An 18,652-nucleotide genomic window follows, 5' to 3' on the forward strand; every position below is an offset into this window, starting at 1 on the left:
TAAGCCACAATTTTGGCAGCTTTGGATGATTATTATTCTGAATTTTTCAGTTTTAACGTGTGAGAGTGATTCTTGCATTCTTCAGTTCTTGAATGAACTGAATCTAACTTATCGAAGATTAACTGGCTTCGTGGCATCATTCTACTCATTCCAATAGTGTTGGTGCCTTGGGGCAGGTTTCCATTGTGTCACACTCCTATCAGACCTCTTTTGGCTTTCCGGGATCAGATCTCAATCTTGATTGTGGAATGATACGGTTCAGCCCTGTGATACGACCCAAGTAAGGTCAGATTCGGATTTTGGCGTAAAAAGCGCAACAGTCCAGGTTTACGGCAACAGTCATAATTCTCAATCTGACCGTTGGATCCGGCTAATATTTTATGTGGACTCTCCAGACATATCTTACTACCTTGGGTTAAAATTGCAGGTCAATCGGAGTTCGGGAAGGCACCCCAATACTGGTCAACAGAGGCTGTACGGATTTTGTTATTTACTTCCATTTGACTTGTGGACTTCCTATTTGATTAGGATTCTTTTCCTCCAAGGATGTGGGAGCTGGTTTTGGGAATTTCCTAGTTTCACAAGGATCTTTAATGAGTTGCAATATAATCTCCTAGTGTGGCAAGGATTCATTAATGTTTTCAGAATCCTTTTCTTATAAGGATTCCTTATTCATCCTAGCTACACAAGGAAATAAGGGCTGGTGGTATTTAATGACAAGTTATTTTTATTATTTTTCTTTCATGTTTGGGCTTAATTAATAGTTTGTTTTCAGCTAGGATCCAAGGCTTGTTTGGATTAGGTTATGGGTTTTTTAGTTTAGGGTTTTGGGCCAGTTTTGAGTGGACCTCATATAAGTCCACATAAGAGGTCCATTAGGGTTAATTTTTCAAGAACTATTTAAACTCATGTAAGCCACAATTTCGACAGCTTTGGATGATTATTATTCTGAATTTTTCAGTTTTAACGTGTGAGAGTGATTCTTGCATTCTTCAGTTCTTGAACGAACTGAATCTGACTTATCGAAGATTAACTGGCTTCGTGGCGTCATTCTACTCATTCCAATAGTGTTGGTGCCTTGGGGCAGGTTTCCATTGTGTCGCACTCATATCAGACCTATTTCGGCTTTCCGGGATCAGATCTCAATCTTGATTGTGGGTTGCGTGACCACGTGATCACGAGGTTCGCATCACATTGACACACCTCCTATTAACCCAAGGCTGCCTCCCCCATACACTAAATGAATCTTTCTCTCAGCTAGTACCTGACCAAGATGATTTGCTGATTCTAAAAACTCTTTTTCTTTCCCAGGACTGGATCCACCGAAAACACAAATATTTCTTATCTGATGACTTGAGGAACCTACCATTTCTACACGCTTCTATATTTGATGAATGTATGGGATGAGTAGAAATGAAGGGAAGGAAGAGAAGAATTTATAGATGAAAACGTGAAAATGCAATCATACCACCTATATGTAGGCCAGCTGTAGTCTCACACTCTCTCTCTTTATTTATTTATTTTGACAAAGCATGTATGTACAGGTAGTTGTGATTGTGGCTCACATCTTCCCTTGGTTTTACGTTCAAGAACGGCTTAAACGTCCTTTATGGGTCGGGGATAGGCTTCCCATCCAGTTTTCTTAAAAACTGGCAAATAGGGTCTTTTTTAGTCAGATTCCCAAGACTAAGTCGATCATGTTCTTTGTGGAATTGTGGCCATAAATCATGAATTACACGATGCACATCTCCACTAGGATGCGTCTCAAGGGTCAACAAAAGATTATCTAAAGACCCCTTACTCAGGCCATTCTTAATGAATTGTATTTTATCTTCATGGTTTACAGATACCATTCCTAAAAAATGACATGTCGCATTACAAGTCCATCTGGCATATCTGTGACAGACTTTCAATCGTTTTGCACGATGTTTCTTTGCAAAAGTGCTTTTACTTGTTCCAGGCATGTGTGAAATGAAAGAATTGGAGGACTCACCTGATAATCGGACATTTGCTTCAATCAGCCAACAAATATCTTCAGGAATTCCATGGTTCATTAACAACCTCAATCTTTCACACCTAGCACGGTAAATTTTTGTAATCGCATTCTGAGGCAGAGCGGGAAAATAATTTTTCAATTTTTCAAGAGTGGTGTTGATGCGAACCTCATGAACACGTGGTCACGCAACCCACAATCAAGATTGAGATCTGATCCCGGAAAGCCGAAACAGGTCTGATAGGAGTGTGACACAATAGAAACCTGCTCCAAGGCACCAACACTGGAAGAACAGAGTTTATAACTGGAAGAACACTGATTTAGATTCGAGATTACGAATCTGACTTTTGTTTGGACCAGAACTTATCGGAAAAAAAAAAAAACAAATGTGAAAGTGATGAAAAGGACTCAAACAACAGCCAAATATCAAAATATGATGACAGTATAATGGCAGGAACGAAATCAACAAAAACAAAACAAGTTTTGAAAGATAACACCAAACAGACCTGTTACGACAAAACAAGACCCAGTTAAGGAATCTAAAGAAAAAGATATCCAAACGACCTTGAATTTAATATCTAGTATTAAAATACTATGAAAACACCAAAACTCAATTTATAGGTCGTTCTCTTATTTCTAGGTACCCAAACTCCTTGTATGATCAGTTTGCGGCAGAATTGAACCTCCAATTAAAACCTCCAGAAGTCGATATCAAAATAAGCCCAAATTTAATATATGGTGCTATATCATCCCCAAAACACATAATATGAAGTTTCAATTGATTCTAAGGTGGTTTGCTTATGGTTCACTAATAGTAGTGTTTTTGCGGCAGAATTGAACCTCAAATTAAAACCTCAAGCAAATAATATCAGAATGAGCCCAAATTTGACATATGATGCTATCCCACCCCCAATAGACTGAATATGAAGTTTAAATTGATTTCGGAGGTGGTTTTCTTATGGTTCACCAAGATTTACGTTTCTGCGGCAAAAATTGAATGATCCTTCAAATTTCAACTAATCACTCTTCTCTCTATTTCTTTCTTTCTTTCCTTTTCTTTTTAACAAACTGGTATGATTAGAGATAGTAACAAGATGAAATATAAACCTTTTTTTTTTTTTTGCTTAGATGACACAGACACGAAGAACAAGAAGATGGATGCAAATACTGAAAAACTTAAGGGACACAAAAAAAAAAACGAAAATAACATAATGATATGACCTTGTTTCGGAGCCTAGCTCTGATACCAACTGATGCGAACCTCGTGAACACATGGTCACGCAACCCACAATCAAGATTGAGATCTGATCCCGGAAAGCCGAAACAGGTCTGATAGGAGTGTGACACAATGGGAACCTGCTCCAAGGCACCAACACTATTGGAATGAGTAGAATGACGCCACGAAGCCAGTTAATCTTCGATAAGTCAGATTCAGTTCGTTCAAGAACTGAAGAATGCAAGACTCACTCTCACACGTTAAAACTGAAAAATTCAGAATAATAATCATCAAAGCTGCCGAAATTTTGGCCTACATGAGTTTAAATAGTTCTTGAAAAGTTAACCCTAATGGACCCTTTATGTGGACCTATATGAGGTCCACTCAAAACTGGCCCAAAACCCTAAACTGAAAAAGCCCATAACTTGATCCAAACAAGCCTTGGACCCTAGCTCAAAACAAAGTTTTAATTAAGCCCAAACATTAAAGAAAATAATAAAAATAACTAATTTGTCATTAAATACCACCAGCCCTTCTTTCCTTGTGTAGCTAGGATGAATAAGGAATCCTTATAAGAAAAGGATTCTGAAACATTAATGAATCACTACCACACTTGTAGATTATATTGCAGCTCATTAAAGATCCTTGTGGAACTAGGAAATTCCCAAAGCCAGCTGCCACATCCTTGTCGGAAAAGAATCCTAACCAAATAGCAAGTCCACAAGTCAAATGGAAGTAAATAACAAAATCCGTACAGCCTCCGTTGACCAGTATTGCGGTTCCTTCCCGAACTCCGATTGACCTGAATTTTTAACCCAAGGTAGTAAGATATGTCTGGAGAGTCCACATAAAATATTATCCCGATACAATGGTCAGATTGAGAATTATGATTGTTGCCGTAAACCTGGATTGTTGCGCTTTTTACGCCAAAATCCAAATCTGACCTTACTTGGGTCGTATCACATGGTTGAACCGTATCACTCCCTTCCTCTTCAAGAAGATTCGCCCTCGAATCTTGAATACGATTAATAGTGACTGCAGTAGCCTCTTGTTTAAGCCTTCGGAATCCCCTTCTTGCTAACACCTTTCTCCAACAATACTGTATAGAAGTAGTGACTGACAAGAATTTCAAATAAGCACGCCGTACTAACCACTTGCGTACATACTTTTGAATGATAACCACAGCGACTCTCCTTCGTCTTTCATCCTTTTGGCGTTGTACCTCTTTTTCCCATGAAGCTTGAAGATCATAGACTAATCTTCTACACTTATCAACTTGTCGTTCTAGAACCCCCAAACCATGGCTTAGTTTTTCACATCGTTGATCTACAATCCTTCTTTGTTCCCTCTCCCTTAGTGAATACATGACATAGATAGGGAAAAAAAAAAAGACGACGAAAAGAATAGAGTTTATAACTGGAAGAACACTGATTTAGATTCGAGATTACGAATCTGACTTTTGTTTGGACTAGAACTTATCGAAAAAAAAAAAAACAAATGTGAAAGTGATGAAAAGGACTCAAACAACAGCCAAATATCAAAATATGATGATATTATAATGGCAGGAACGAAATCAACAAAAACAAAACAAGTTTTGAAAGATAACACCAAACAGACCCGTTACGACAAAACAAGACCTAGTTAAGGAATCTAAAGAAAACGATATCCAAACGACCTCGAATTTAATATCTAGTATTAAAATACTATAAAAACACCAAAACTCAATTTATAGGTCGTTCTCTTATTTCTAGGTACCCAAACTCCTTGTATGATCAGTTTGCGGCAGAATTGAACCTCCAATTAAAACCTCCAGAAGTCGATATCAAAATAAGCCCAAATTTAATATATGGTGCTATATCATCCCCAATACACATAATATGAAGTTTGAATTGATTCTAAGGTGGTTTGCTTATGGTTCACTAATAGTAGTGTTTCTGCGGCAGAATTGAACCTCAAATTAAAACCTCAAGCAAATAATATCAGAATGAGCCCAAATTTGACATATGATGCTATCCCACCCCCAATAGACTGAATATGAAGTTTAAATTGATTTCGGAGGTGGTTTTCTTATGGTTCACCAAGATTTGCGTTTCTGCGGCAAAAATTGAATAATCCTTCAAATTTCAACTAATCACTCTTTTCTCTATTTCTTTCTTTCTTTCCTTTTCTTTTTAACAAACTGGTATGATTAGAGATAGTAACAAGATGAAATATAAACCTTTTTTTTTTTTTTTTGCTTAGATGACACAGACACGAAGAACAAGAAGATGGATGCAAACACTGAAAAACTTAAGGGACACAAAAAAAAAAAACAAAAATAACATAATGATATGACCTTGTTTCGGAGCCTAGCTCTGATACCAACTGATGCGAACCTCGTGAACACGTGGTCACGCAACCCACAATCAAGATTGAGATCTGATCCCGGAAAGCCGAAACAGGTCTGATAGGAGTGTGACACAATGGGAACCTGCTCCAAGGCACCAACACTATTGGAATGAGTAGAATGACGCCATGAAGCCAGTTAATCTTCGATAAGTCAGATTCAGTTCGTTCAAGAACTGAAGAATGCAAGACTCACTCTCACACGTTAAAACTGAAAAATTCAGAATAATAATCATCAAAGCTGCCGAAATTTTGGCCTACATGAGTTTAAATAGTTCTTGAAAAGTTAACCCTAATGGACCCTTTATGTGGACTTATATGAGGTCCACTCAAAACTGGCCCAAAACCCTAAACTGAAAAGCCCATAACTTGATCCAAACAAGCCTTGGACCCTAGCTCAAAACAAAGTTTTAATTAAGCCCAAACATTAAAGAAAATAATAAAAATAACTAATTTGTCATTAAATACCACCAGTCCTTCTTTCCTTGTGTAGCTAGGATGAATAAGGAATCCTTATAAGAAAAGGATTCTGAAACATTAATGAATCACTGCCACACTTGTAGATTATATTGCAGCTCATTAAAGATCCTTGTGGAACTAGGAAATTCCCAAAGCCAGCTGCCACATCCTTGTCGGAAAAGAATCCTAACCAAATAGCAAGTCCATAAGTCAAATGGAAGTAAATAACAAAATTCATACAGCCTCCGTTGACCAGTATTGCGGTTCCTTCCCGAACTCCGATTGACCTGAATTTTTAACCCAAGTTAGTAAGTTATGTCTGGAGAGTCCACATAAAATATTATCCCGATACAATGGTCAGATTGAGAATTATGATTGTTGCCGTAAACCTGGATTGTTGCGCTTTTTACTCCAAAATCCAAATCTGACCTTACTTGGGTCGTATCACATGGTTGAACCGTATCAGGTATCCATTTTCAAATGAGAATTGGATGGGAGATTCAAAGAAATAAGAAAGATCAGAGAATTGCACAATTATATACACAGATATCAGTTATCATGGGAAATTGAAAGAACCGACTTAAGAGTCACGGAGTACCGTTATCCGCCATTTGACCGGGGCGAGAGAAACTAGCAAAACAAAAGATACACCAAAACAAACACAAAACAATGTAAGAAAAAGAATTAATCTTTATATACAGGATCACTCAATTCAGTAGAGTCATTTTCAACTGAAAAATTGTCAAAATAAACTTTCAACCGATGCCCATTTACCTTGAAAACATTGCCATTCTTTGGATTCTCGATATCACAGGCCCCATATGGATACACATGTTTCACAATAAAAGGACCGCTCCATCTTGATCTTAGTTTTCCAGGAAATAAATGGAGTCGAGAATTATAAAGCAAGACTTTTTGACCAACATTGAATGTTTTTCTTAGTATTTTCTTGTCATGAAACTCTTTGATTCTTGCTTTATGAATTCTTGAATTGTCATATGCATCATTTCTAATTTCCTCAAGCTCATTTATTTGCAATTTTCGCAGCTGACTAGCATAATCAATGTTTGAATTGAAAGCTTTAATAGCCCAATAAGCTTTATGTTCAATTTCCACAGGCAAGTGACAAGGTTTTCCATAGACTAGTCTATAAGGTGACATACCTAATGATGTTTTATATGCAGTTCGATAAGCCCAAAGTGCATCATTAAGTCTTGAAGACCAGTCTTTCCGATTAGGGTTCACCGTTTTCTCCAAGATCTGTTTGATCTCCCTATTAGCAAGCTCTACTTGTCCACTTGTCTGAGGGTGATAAGGGGTGACACCTTTGTGTGTGATTCCATATTTCTTCATTAAAGAAGCAAATGGCTTGTTGCAGAAATGTGTTCCACCATCACTTATTATGGCTCGAGGAATTCCAAATCGACTCAAAATATTGTCTTTCAAAAACTTTATCACTGTTTTGTGATCATTGTTTCGACTTGGAATTGCCTCTATCCATTTTGAAACATAATCTACTATGACTAATATGTACACGAAACCAAATGATGGAGGAAATGGACCCATGAAATCTATACCCCAACAGTCAAAGATCTCAATGACAAGAATAGGATTTAAAGGCATCATGTGATGTTTTGAAATAGATCCCAACTTTTGACAATTTTCACAAGTCTTGCAGAATGCATGTGAGTCTTTGAACATGGTGGGCCAATAAAATCCAATTTGTAAGATTTTTGCATTGTATTTCTTGATGAGAAATGACCCCCACACGCCTCAGAATGATAAAATTTAATGACACTACTTACCTCATTGTCAGGAATGCATCTTTGAAATATTTGATCAGGATAATATTTGAATAAATAAGGGTCATCCCAATAAAAGTTCTTCACTTCGTTCAAGAACTTTTTTTTGTCTTGGGTACTCCAATGAGCTGGAAATTGTCCTGAAACAAGAAAATTAATAATATTAGCAAACCAAGGCATCGTACAAACAGAAAGTAAAGATTCATCGGGAAAATAGTCATCGATTGGTGTGATGTCAGATTTCAAATCTGTTGTCAATCTTGACAAATGATCTGTAACAACATTTTCGGTGCCTTTCTTGTCTTTGATTGTGATATCAAATTCTTGAAGTAACAAAATCCACCGCACCAATCTAGCCTTAGAATCTTTCTTAGAAAGAAGATATTTCAATGCTGCATGATCACTAAAAACAACAACAGGTGAGCCAACTAGATAAGACCTCAATTTATCACAAGCAAATACTACTGCAAGTAATTCTTTTTCAGTGGTGGTGTAATTCATTTGAGCACTATTTAAAGTTTTACTTGCATAGTAAATCACATAAGGTTTCTTATCTTTTCTTTGTCCCAAGAAAGCACCCACGGCATAATCACTAGCGTCACACATTATTTCAAAAGGTAATGACCAATCAGGAGGTTGAATGACAGGAGCAGAAGTAAGTAAGTTTTTAAGTTTAACAAAGGCTTCTTCACAATGTTGAGTCCATTCAAAAATATTATCCTTTGTTAGAAGGTTACTCAAGGGCTTAGATATTACACTAAAATCTTTGATGAACCTTCTGTAAAAACCAGCATGTCTTAAGAATGATCTAACATCTTTAACAGATTTTGGTGTTGGTAAGTTGGCAATTAACTCGATTTTAGATTTGTCAACCTCAATTCCTTTCGATGAAACAATGTGACCAAGTACAATGCCGTTTGTTACCATAAAGTGACATTTTTTCCAATTCAGTACAAGATTCTTTTCTTCACACCTGCTCAAAACCTTTTCTAAGTTAGTCAAACAATCATCAAATGAATCATCAAAAACAGAAAAATCATCCATAAAAATCTTAAGAAAACATTCAACCATATCACTGAATATGCTAAGCATGCATCTTTGAAACGTGCTTGGTGCATTACATAATCCAAAAGGCATCCTTCGATATGCAAAAGTACCAAATGGACATGTGAAAGTAGTCTTCTCTTGATCTTCCAATGCAATTTCAATTTGATTGTAACCTGAATAGCCATCTAGGAAACAATAAAATTCATGACCTGCAACTCTTTCTAGGATTTGATCCATGAAAGGTAAAGGGAAATGATCTTTTCTAGTCATAGAATTAAGTTTTCTATAGTCAATGCACATGCGCCAACCAATAACAGTCCTAGTTGGAATTAACTCATTTTTCTCATTCGTTATCACAGTGACTCCAGACTTTTTGGGTACAACTTGGGTAAGACTTACCCATTTGCTGTCAGAAATAGGATAAATGATTTCATTATCTAGAAGCTTAATGACTTCATTTTCACTACTTCTTTCATATTAGGATTAAGCATTCGTTGCATTTCTCTAGAGGGTTTAGCATTTTCCTCCAAATAAATCCTGTGTGTGCAAATCAAAGGGCTAATTCCTTTTATGTCAGCTATGGTCCATCCTAATTTATTTTTGTGCATTTTCAGAGTCTGTAATAACTTACCTTCTTGATGTGCATCAAGTTTGGAAGAGATTATTACCGGAAAAGTTTCATTTTCTCCCAAAAATGAGTATTTGAGATTCATTGGTAACGACTTCAATTCAGGTTTTGGTGGTTGAACACTTGAAGGTATGGGCTCAATTGATCGTGGTGGCAATTCTTCAATTTGTGGTCTCCAATTGCATGCCTTTGATTCCTGAAAGTAGACCATTTGCAAATCATTAGATTCATCAATCTCAGTTTCACTGGAAATGGTTTGAAATTGATCATGAACTAATTTGTCAATAAAGTCCACTTCCTGTAAATCATTATCATCTCCAGGTTGCTTGTAAATGTTGAAAATATTCATCTCCAATGTCATGTTTCCAAATGATAGCTTCATTAGTCCATTCCTACAATTAACCAATGCATTAGAAGTGGCAAGAAATGGATGTCCTAAAATGACAGGAATTGAATTACATGCTTCAACAGGTTGTGTATCCAAGACAACAAAATCTAAAGGGTAAATAAATTTATCAACTTGTACTAACACATCCTCAACTATTCCTCTAGGCACTTTTACAGATCTATCGGCAAGTAAAAGAGTTATAGAGGTTGGTTTTAACTCACCTAGATTGAGACTTTGAAAGACTGAATATGGAAGTAAATTCACACTAGCTCCAAGATCAAGTAAGGCTCTTTCAGTTTTATGTTCTCCAATAAAGCAAGAAATTGTAGGACAACCAGGGTATTTATATTTCAAAGCATTATTGTTTTGAAGAATGACACTTACTTGTTCGGCTAAAAAGGCTTTCTTTTTCACATTCAGTTTTCTCTTCACAGTGCACAAATGTTTCAAAAATTTAGCATAGGAAGGAACTTGTTTAATAGCATCCAACAAAGGTATATTGATCCTTACCTGTTTGAAAGTTTCAAAGATTTCAGAGTTGTGATTGACTTTCCTTTGTTTGGTCATGGCATGAGGAAATGGAAGTGCTGGCGGGGAATCAGCCTTCTCTTTGCAATGTTCAGGTTCAACCCCTTCCTTACCCTCAGAGATAGACTCATCATCTTTCTCACAAGGTTCAAGAATGGGTTTTTCAATAACCTTACCACTACGAAGAGTGATGACTTATTTGACTTGATCCATGTGTTGGCTTCCAGAACTACTCGCATTTGCATTGTATTGCCCTTTTGGATTTTGCTGTGGTTGAGATGGAAACTTATCTTTCTCTTGGAAACTGAGAGCAGATGTTAATTTTGCAAGAGCATCTTTAAAATCTGTCATGCTTTGAGCAAGTTGAGTGTTGATTGTCTCCTGCTTTTCAATGAATGCATGCAATGTTTCCTCAAGATTTCTTCTAGGAGGTGGAGCATAAGGAGGTGCATATCCATGAGAATTTTGAAAATTATGGTGTGCTTGAAACGGTGGTTGTGAAGTTTGTGCATTATTGTTATCACTCTTCCAACTGAAATTTGGGTGATTTCTCCAACCAAGATTGTATGTTTGCAAGTATGGGTTATCATTGGGCCTTTGGAAACTGTTTAAAGCATGGGCTTGTTCATGGAGGCATTCTTTGAAAGAAGGTAAAGTTGGACAGTCATTGGTTGCATGTTCATTTGTTTCACAGATTCGACACACAATGTCTTGAACATATTTTAATTGACCACTCTTTTTCAATTCTAGTGCCTCGACTTTTCTAGCTAAATATGCAAACTTGACTTGGAGGTCATGATCTTCCCTAAGGTTATACATACCTCCACTAGATGTATGAGGTTAGGTTTTACTTGGTGCCTTATAAGTGCTCGTAATGTCCTAATTTTGAGCATTTTCGGCTAGCAAGTCTAGGTACTCCATTGCTTCATTAGGGTCTTTATCTTTGAAAGTTCCATTGCACATCAATTCAACCATTTGCCTATCTCTAGGTGTTAAACCTTCATAAAAATATGAAACCAATCTCCATGTTTCAAAACCATGATGAGGGCAAGTATTAAGCAAATCTCGATACCTATCCCAACATTGGTAAAATGTTTCTCCTGGTTTTTGAGTGAAAGTGATGATTTGTCTTTTGAAAGAGTTTGTTCTATGAGATAGAAAAAACTTCTTTAAAAATTGTTGTTGCATTTCATCCCAAGCACGAATGGATCCCGGTCTCAAATTTTGTAGCCATGTTTTAGCTTTATCTTTTAATGAAAAAGGAAAAAGCTTTAATCGAATAGTGTTCATGCTACAATTTGAGTCATTATAGGTATTACAAACCTCCTCAAATTCCCTTAAATGCAAATATAGATTTTTTAAGTCTAAGCCATGAAAATATGGTAAAAGTTGAATAATGTCTGGCTTAAAATTAAAATGAGATGCATCAGGAGGGAAAACTATGCATGAGGGTGCACTTGTTCTTGTGGGATTCATGTGGTCTCTAAGTGTTCTCATACGGTTATTCTCATTATGAAGCGATTGATTATCTTCTTCGGCCATATTTTCTGAAAATGATGAGGATACCCTACAAAGTCGACCACTTAATGTACGTGACCAAACTCTCATGCACGTGTAAGAAGAGAATAAAAGGAAGAAAAGAAAATAGAAGAAAAAGAAACAAAACAAAACAAAGAAAACAAAAGTTAGATAAAATGAAAAGTGAAAAGAGAAAATAAATTAAATATTATAATTTATACAAGAATTTACCTCCCCGGCAACGGCGCTAAAAACTTAACACGACCAAAAGCTTGATGTCTTTTCCCAAGTGCAGGAGTGTCAAAGTAATAAATAACCCAACAAGACCGGGGTCGAACCACAGAGAGGTTAATTGTATAAATTATAAATAACAAGACAACAACAATAACAACAACAATAATAGTAATAGTAATAACAATAATAAGAATAATAATAATTATTATAATACTCAGTACGTGGCGTTGTTATACCTGAGAATGATCTAAAAGATTGGGTCACAGGTTTCCAGCCTATATACTGAGTTTATGAAAAGATCAAAGATATATATTATATAATATAAACAGAATGTAAACAACAACAACAACAACAACAACAATAGTAATAATAATAATAATAATAATAATAATAATAATAGAAAGAAGAAGATGATGAAGAAATTAATGAGAACTTTGAGATGAAAGATTAACGTAAGGATTAAACAATGATAAAAACAAATGTCAAGGTTAGAGGATCCACTAATGGTACTTCAAACTAGTATAAACTCTTATTACTCAATTGGAAACCACACATAAAGGAGGTTCCAATCAGATTATAAATTGTCAACATGATTACATTAGTTATCTTATTCGAATAAAGCTAATACTTGTAAATGTTGGCAGACATTCATGATTATAACTTATGTTAACAACAAATCAAGTTCCTTTCATAGCTCAGGTGTCGGTTATACCATACAGTATGGGCTATGAAAGTACCAAGTATTTGTTGTACCAAGTGTTATACAACATAAATCTAGATTAACCATTTAACAAGCAAAGTATTAAAAGTGAACAAGATAACACATATAAAACATGTTAGTATCCAACGTTAAGGTCCATGTTAAGTTTATATTATATTTATTCTTACACCATTAGCATACCCTTTTCACCTTGACATAATTAACTTAGCTAAACATAATGAAAGAAAGAAACATAAATGAACAAGATAAGAACATAAATGAGAAAGAAGTTAATTAAGTAAAGGAAAGGAAATGAAGTGCATAAACTTGATATTAATGAAAGCAAAACATAAGCAATACAAAGAGAGAAAGCAAGAGCATGATCTTGATCTGGAAACCAAGATGCCTCAATACATGGTAAGTGCCTCCTTTTATAGGCCAAAATTTAGAACTATTGATTTGTTAATTAATTGATGAGTGGGTGGCCACATCTTGACTTGGTGACAATCCTTATCTTCTTGTCTGAACAAGACGTCATTGCTAACATCATAATTTTCCTAGAATCCTCAGGAATGTTCTAGGAAATTGTCTCAGCTTTCCAACAAAAAAAAGATGAAGTCATTTGGACTTCTAGAACTCAAGATATGGGCTGAACACTAAATAGTGTCTGGGCTGTAGGACAGCTTCGGACTTCTTCGTTGTTCCTTCAGTTTGGACTTCAAAACGGCCTTTTCTCTGCATGAAAGTTGTAGGCCTTTGTCTTACCTTTCCATCTATATAAAATGGACCTAAATCCGAGATCTAGAGCTCCAGATATGATCCAATTACCGAGCAATGTTCCAGTTTGGACTACACCGGCATCTCTTTTCTAAGTTTGGCCATCTCTTTGTCCTTTCACTTTCAATACTTAAACTCATCAATCAATCCTTTTATTTATGTGATAGGCCTGCATTTAAGATGAGCATTTACCATAAATTAAGGTATCTTATAGTATCAAACTTGTTATTATAAAACATGCTTTAGTTAAGGAGTTATTGATACTTCAAGTGCAAAATGATGATATAAAACCTTGATAAACATGCACTTTTAAGTACTAATCAGCATACTTAGGAATTTGCTTGATAGCATCAAGCAAAGGAATGTTGAGTTCTACTTTCTTGAAAACCTCTAAAATTTCTTTTTCTTTGTCCTCTTTCTTTGACCTAGAAGAACTCACAGGAAAGGGAGGAAAGGGTGGAATTGTTTTAAAAATAGAAGTCATTGATTGAGGAGTTACCTTTGGAGTGTTGGTCTTTGTTTCAGTTTGTGGAGAAGGAGGATGTTCCTTCTTTGTACTGAATTCAATTTCTATCTCTTCTTCTTCCTCCATCTCAATTTGTTTTAACCTTTTCTCTTCAAGTTCTTTCCCACTTTGTAGCATGATCGCACTAACATTTTTTTTATTGCATTCAATGCATGGGAGGGCAATTTTCCATTCATTTGTGCTTCCAATTTCCCCACACTTGAAGCTACTTGCCCCATTTGCTTCTCCAAGTTGTCAATACTTGACCTTGTTTCCTATTGAAAATACATGATATTTTGCTGCAAAGTCATAGTGTTAGAAGCCAAAGTTTTCATCATCTCACGAAGATCATCACTAGATGACGACCCCATAACATTGGAGTTTGTGAATGGAGGGGGTTGTCTTGCTTGATTATTTTGTTAGGGCTGAAATCCATTGGGATGGAATTGTCGGCCTTGATTGCCTTATTGAGGTTGGTTTCCATACCGTAGGTTAGGATGATCTCTCCATCCAGGATTGTACATGTGGGAAAAAGGATCATACTTACGCTGAGGCTGTCCATTAAATGCTCCATCAACTGCATTAGCTTGTTCAATGTAATCTTCTTGCATTGTTGGGCACATATCTGAAGCATGTCCTTGTAAAGAGCATATGCTACAAGCTTTCACCTGCTGTACATTGCCACAAGCCAAAGAACGCACAAGAGCAATAAGATCATTAACTTTATTCTCAATGTTAGAAATACTTACCTCATTTACTCGTTTGTTTACGAAGTCTCCATGGGTGCTAAACTGTTTCGAGTTAGCTGCCATGTTTGAGATCAATTGGCGTGCAGCCTCGGGTGTCTTATATACCAATGCCCCTCCACTTGCAGCATCGATGATACTACGGTCAGTAGGCATCAATCCTTCACCCAACTCCATTGAAATGAGCAGCCTCGGGTGTATTTAATGACCTTTTGACCCGGTACTCTAGTCGTTTCGGTGGTATGGCCTGACCGGACTGCGTCGCCGTATCGTACTGATTTCACCCAACTCCATTAAAAATAGCCTTCGAAAACTCATGAAAAAATTTGATCGCGATCCAACGGTCGGATTTGTAGATAAGGACCTTTGGACCCGGTACTGTGGTGTTGTCGGTGGAATGGCCTCGACCGGACGCTATCGACGTGTAGTACCGATTCCATGCAACTCCATTGAAAACAGCCTCTGAAAACTCGTGAAAAAATTTGAGCGTGATCTAACGGTCGAATCTATAGATCCTTCGGAGACGGTACTCTGATGTTGTCGATGGAATGGCCCCGACCGGACGCCGTCGACGTGTAGTACCGATTCCACGCAACTCCATTGAAAACAACCTCCGTAAACTCGTGAAAAAATTTGAGCGCGATCCAACGGTCGGATCTGTAGATAAGGACCTTTGGACCTGGTACTCTGGTGCTCTCGGTGGAATGGCCCCGACCGGACGCCGTCGACGTGTAGTACAGATTCCACGCAACTCCACTGAAAACAGCCTCCGGAAACTCGTGATAAAATTTGAGCGCGATCCAACGGTCGGATCTATAGATCCTTTGGACCCGGTACTCTAGTGTTGTCGTTGGAATGGCCCTGAGCGGACGCCGTCGACGTGTAGTACCGATTCCACGCAACTCCATTGAAAACAGCCTCCGGAAACTCATCAAAAAATTTGAGCGCGATCTAATGATCGAATCTATAGATCCTTCGGATACGGTACTCTGATGTTGTCGATGGAATGGCCCCGACCGGACGCTGTCGACGTGTAGTACCGATTCCACGCAACTCCATTGAAAACAACCTCCTTAAACTCATGAAAAAATTTAAGCGCAATCCAACGGTCGAATCTGTAGATAAAGAACTTTGGACCCGATACTCTGTTGCACTAAGTGGAATGGCCCCGACCGGACGCCGTCGACGTGTAGTACAGATTCCACGCAACTCCACTGAAAACAGCCTCCGGAAACTCGTGAAAAAATTTGAGCGCGATCTAACAGTCGGATCTATAGATCCTTTGGACCCGGTACTCTAATGTTGTCGATGGAATGGCCCCGACCTGACGCCGTCGACGTGTACTACAGATTCCACGCAACTCCAAAGAAAACAGCCTCCGAAAACACATGAAAAAATTTGAGTGCCATCCAACGGTCGGATCTGTAGATCCTTTGAACACGGTACTCTGGTGTTGTTGATGGAATAGCCCTTACCGGACGGCGTCGACATGTAGTATTGATTCCAGGCAACTCCATGGAAAACAGCCTCCGAAAACTCGTGAAAAAATTTGAGCGAGATCTAACTGTTGGATCTATTGATCCTTTGGACATGGTACTCTGGTGCTGTCGGTGGAATGGCCCCGACCGGATGCCGTCGACGTGTAGTACCGATTCAACGCAACTCCATTGAAAACAGACTCCGAAAACTCGTAAAAAAATTTGAGCACCATTTAACGGTCGGATCGGTAGATCCTTTGGACACGGTACTCTAGTGTTGTCGATGGAATGGCCCCGACCGGACACCGTCGACGTGTAGTACCGATTCCATGCAACTCCATTGAAAACAACCTTCGGAAACTCGTGAAAAAATTTGAACGGGATCTAACAGTTGGATCTGTAGATAAGGAGGACCTTTGGACCCGGTACTCTAGTGCTCTAGGTAGAATGGCCCCGACCGGACGCCGTCCACCTGTAGTATATATTCCACGCAACTCCATTCAAAACAGACTCCGGAAACTCGTGAAAAAATTTGAGCGCCATCCAACAGTTGGATCTATAGATCCTTTGGACATGGTACTCTGGTGTTGTCTATGGAATGGCCCCGACCGGACACCGTCGACCTGTAGTACCGATTCCACGCAACTCCATTGAAAACAGCCTCAGGAAACTCGTGAAAAAATTTGAGTGCGATCCAACGGCTGGATCTCTAGATAAGGACCTTTAGACCCGGTACTCTAGTGCTCTCGGTGGAATGGCTCCGACCGGACGCCGTCGACGTGTAGTACTGATTCCACGCAACTCCATTCAAAACAGCCTCCGGAAACACTTGAAAAAATTTGAGCTCGATCTAACGGTCGGATCTATAGATCCTGTGGACACGGTACTCTAGTGTTGTCGACGGAACGGCCCCGACCGGACACCGTCGACGTGTAGTACTGATTCCACGCAACTCCATTGAAAACAGCCTCCGGAAACTCGTGAAAAAATTTAAGCCCGATGTAACGGTCGGATCTATAGATCCTTCGGACCTGGTACTCTGGTGTTGTCGATGGAATGGTCCCGATTGGACGTCGTTGACGTGTAGTAGCGAGTCCACGCAACTCCATTGAAAACAAACTCTGGAAACTCGTGAAAAAATTTGAGCGCCATTTAACGATTGGATCTGTAGATCCATTCGACACGGTATTGTGGTGTTGTCGATGGAATGACCCCGACCAGACACCTTCGACGTGTAGTACCGATTCCACGCAAGTCCATGGAAAACAGCCTTCGGAAATTCATCAAAAAATTTGAGCGCGAGCTAACGGTCGGATCTATAGATCCTTTGGACACCGTACTCTGGTGTTGTCGATGGAATGGCCCCGACCGGACACCGTCAACGTGTAGTACCGATTCCACGCAACTCCAGTGAAAACAACCTTCAAAAACTCGTGAAAAAATTTGAGCGGGATCTAACGGTTGGATCTGTAGATAAGGACCTTTGGACCCGGTACTCTAGTGCTCTAGGTAGAATGGCCCCGACCGGACGCCGTCCACCTGTGGTATATATTCCACGTAACTCCATTCAAAACAGACTCCGGAAACTCGTGAAAAAATTTGAGCGCCATCTAACGGTCGGATCTGTAGATCCTTTGGACTCGATACTCTAGTGTTGTCGATGGAATGGCCTCGACCGGACGCCTTCGACGTGCAGTACTGATTCCACGCTTATCCATGGAAAACAGCCTCCGGAAACTCATAAAAAAATTTGAGCACGAGCTAACAGTTGGATCTATAGATCCTTTGGACACGGTACTCTAGTGTTGTCGATGGAATGGCCCCGACCTGACGTCGTCGACGTGTACTACCGATTCCACGCAACTCCACTGAAAACAGCCTCCGGAAACTCGTGAAAAAATTTGAGCGCGATCTAACGGTCGGATCTATAGATCCTCTGGACCCGGTACTCTAGTGTTGTCGTTGGAATGGCCCCAAGCGGACATCGTCGATGTGTAGTACCGATTCCACACAACTCCATTGAAAACAGCCTCCGGAAACTCATGAAAAAAATTGTGCTCGATCCAACGGTCGGATCTCTAGATAAGGACCTTTGGACCCGGAACTCTAGTGCTCTTGGTGGAATGGCCCCGATCGGACGCTGTCGACGTGTAGTACCGATTCCACGCAACTCCATTGAAAAGAGCCTCCGCAAACTCGTGAAAAAATTTGAGCGCCATCTAATGGTCGAATCTATAGATCCTTTGAA

General features: G+C 38.6%; 1 pseudogene; it reads right to left on the reverse strand.

The window, feature by feature from the left end:
* Positions 1–1,607: 1,607 nt before the first annotated feature.
* On the reverse strand, positions 1,608–11,421 carry LOC140956122 (uncharacterized; annotated as a pseudogene).
* Between the last annotated feature and the right edge of the window lie 7,231 nt (positions 11,422–18,652).

This window comes from Populus alba, chromosome 11 (assembly GCF_005239225.2).
Source record: "Populus alba chromosome 11, ASM523922v2, whole genome shotgun sequence".
Taxonomy (NCBI): Eukaryota; Viridiplantae; Streptophyta; class Magnoliopsida; order Malpighiales; family Salicaceae; genus Populus; species Populus alba.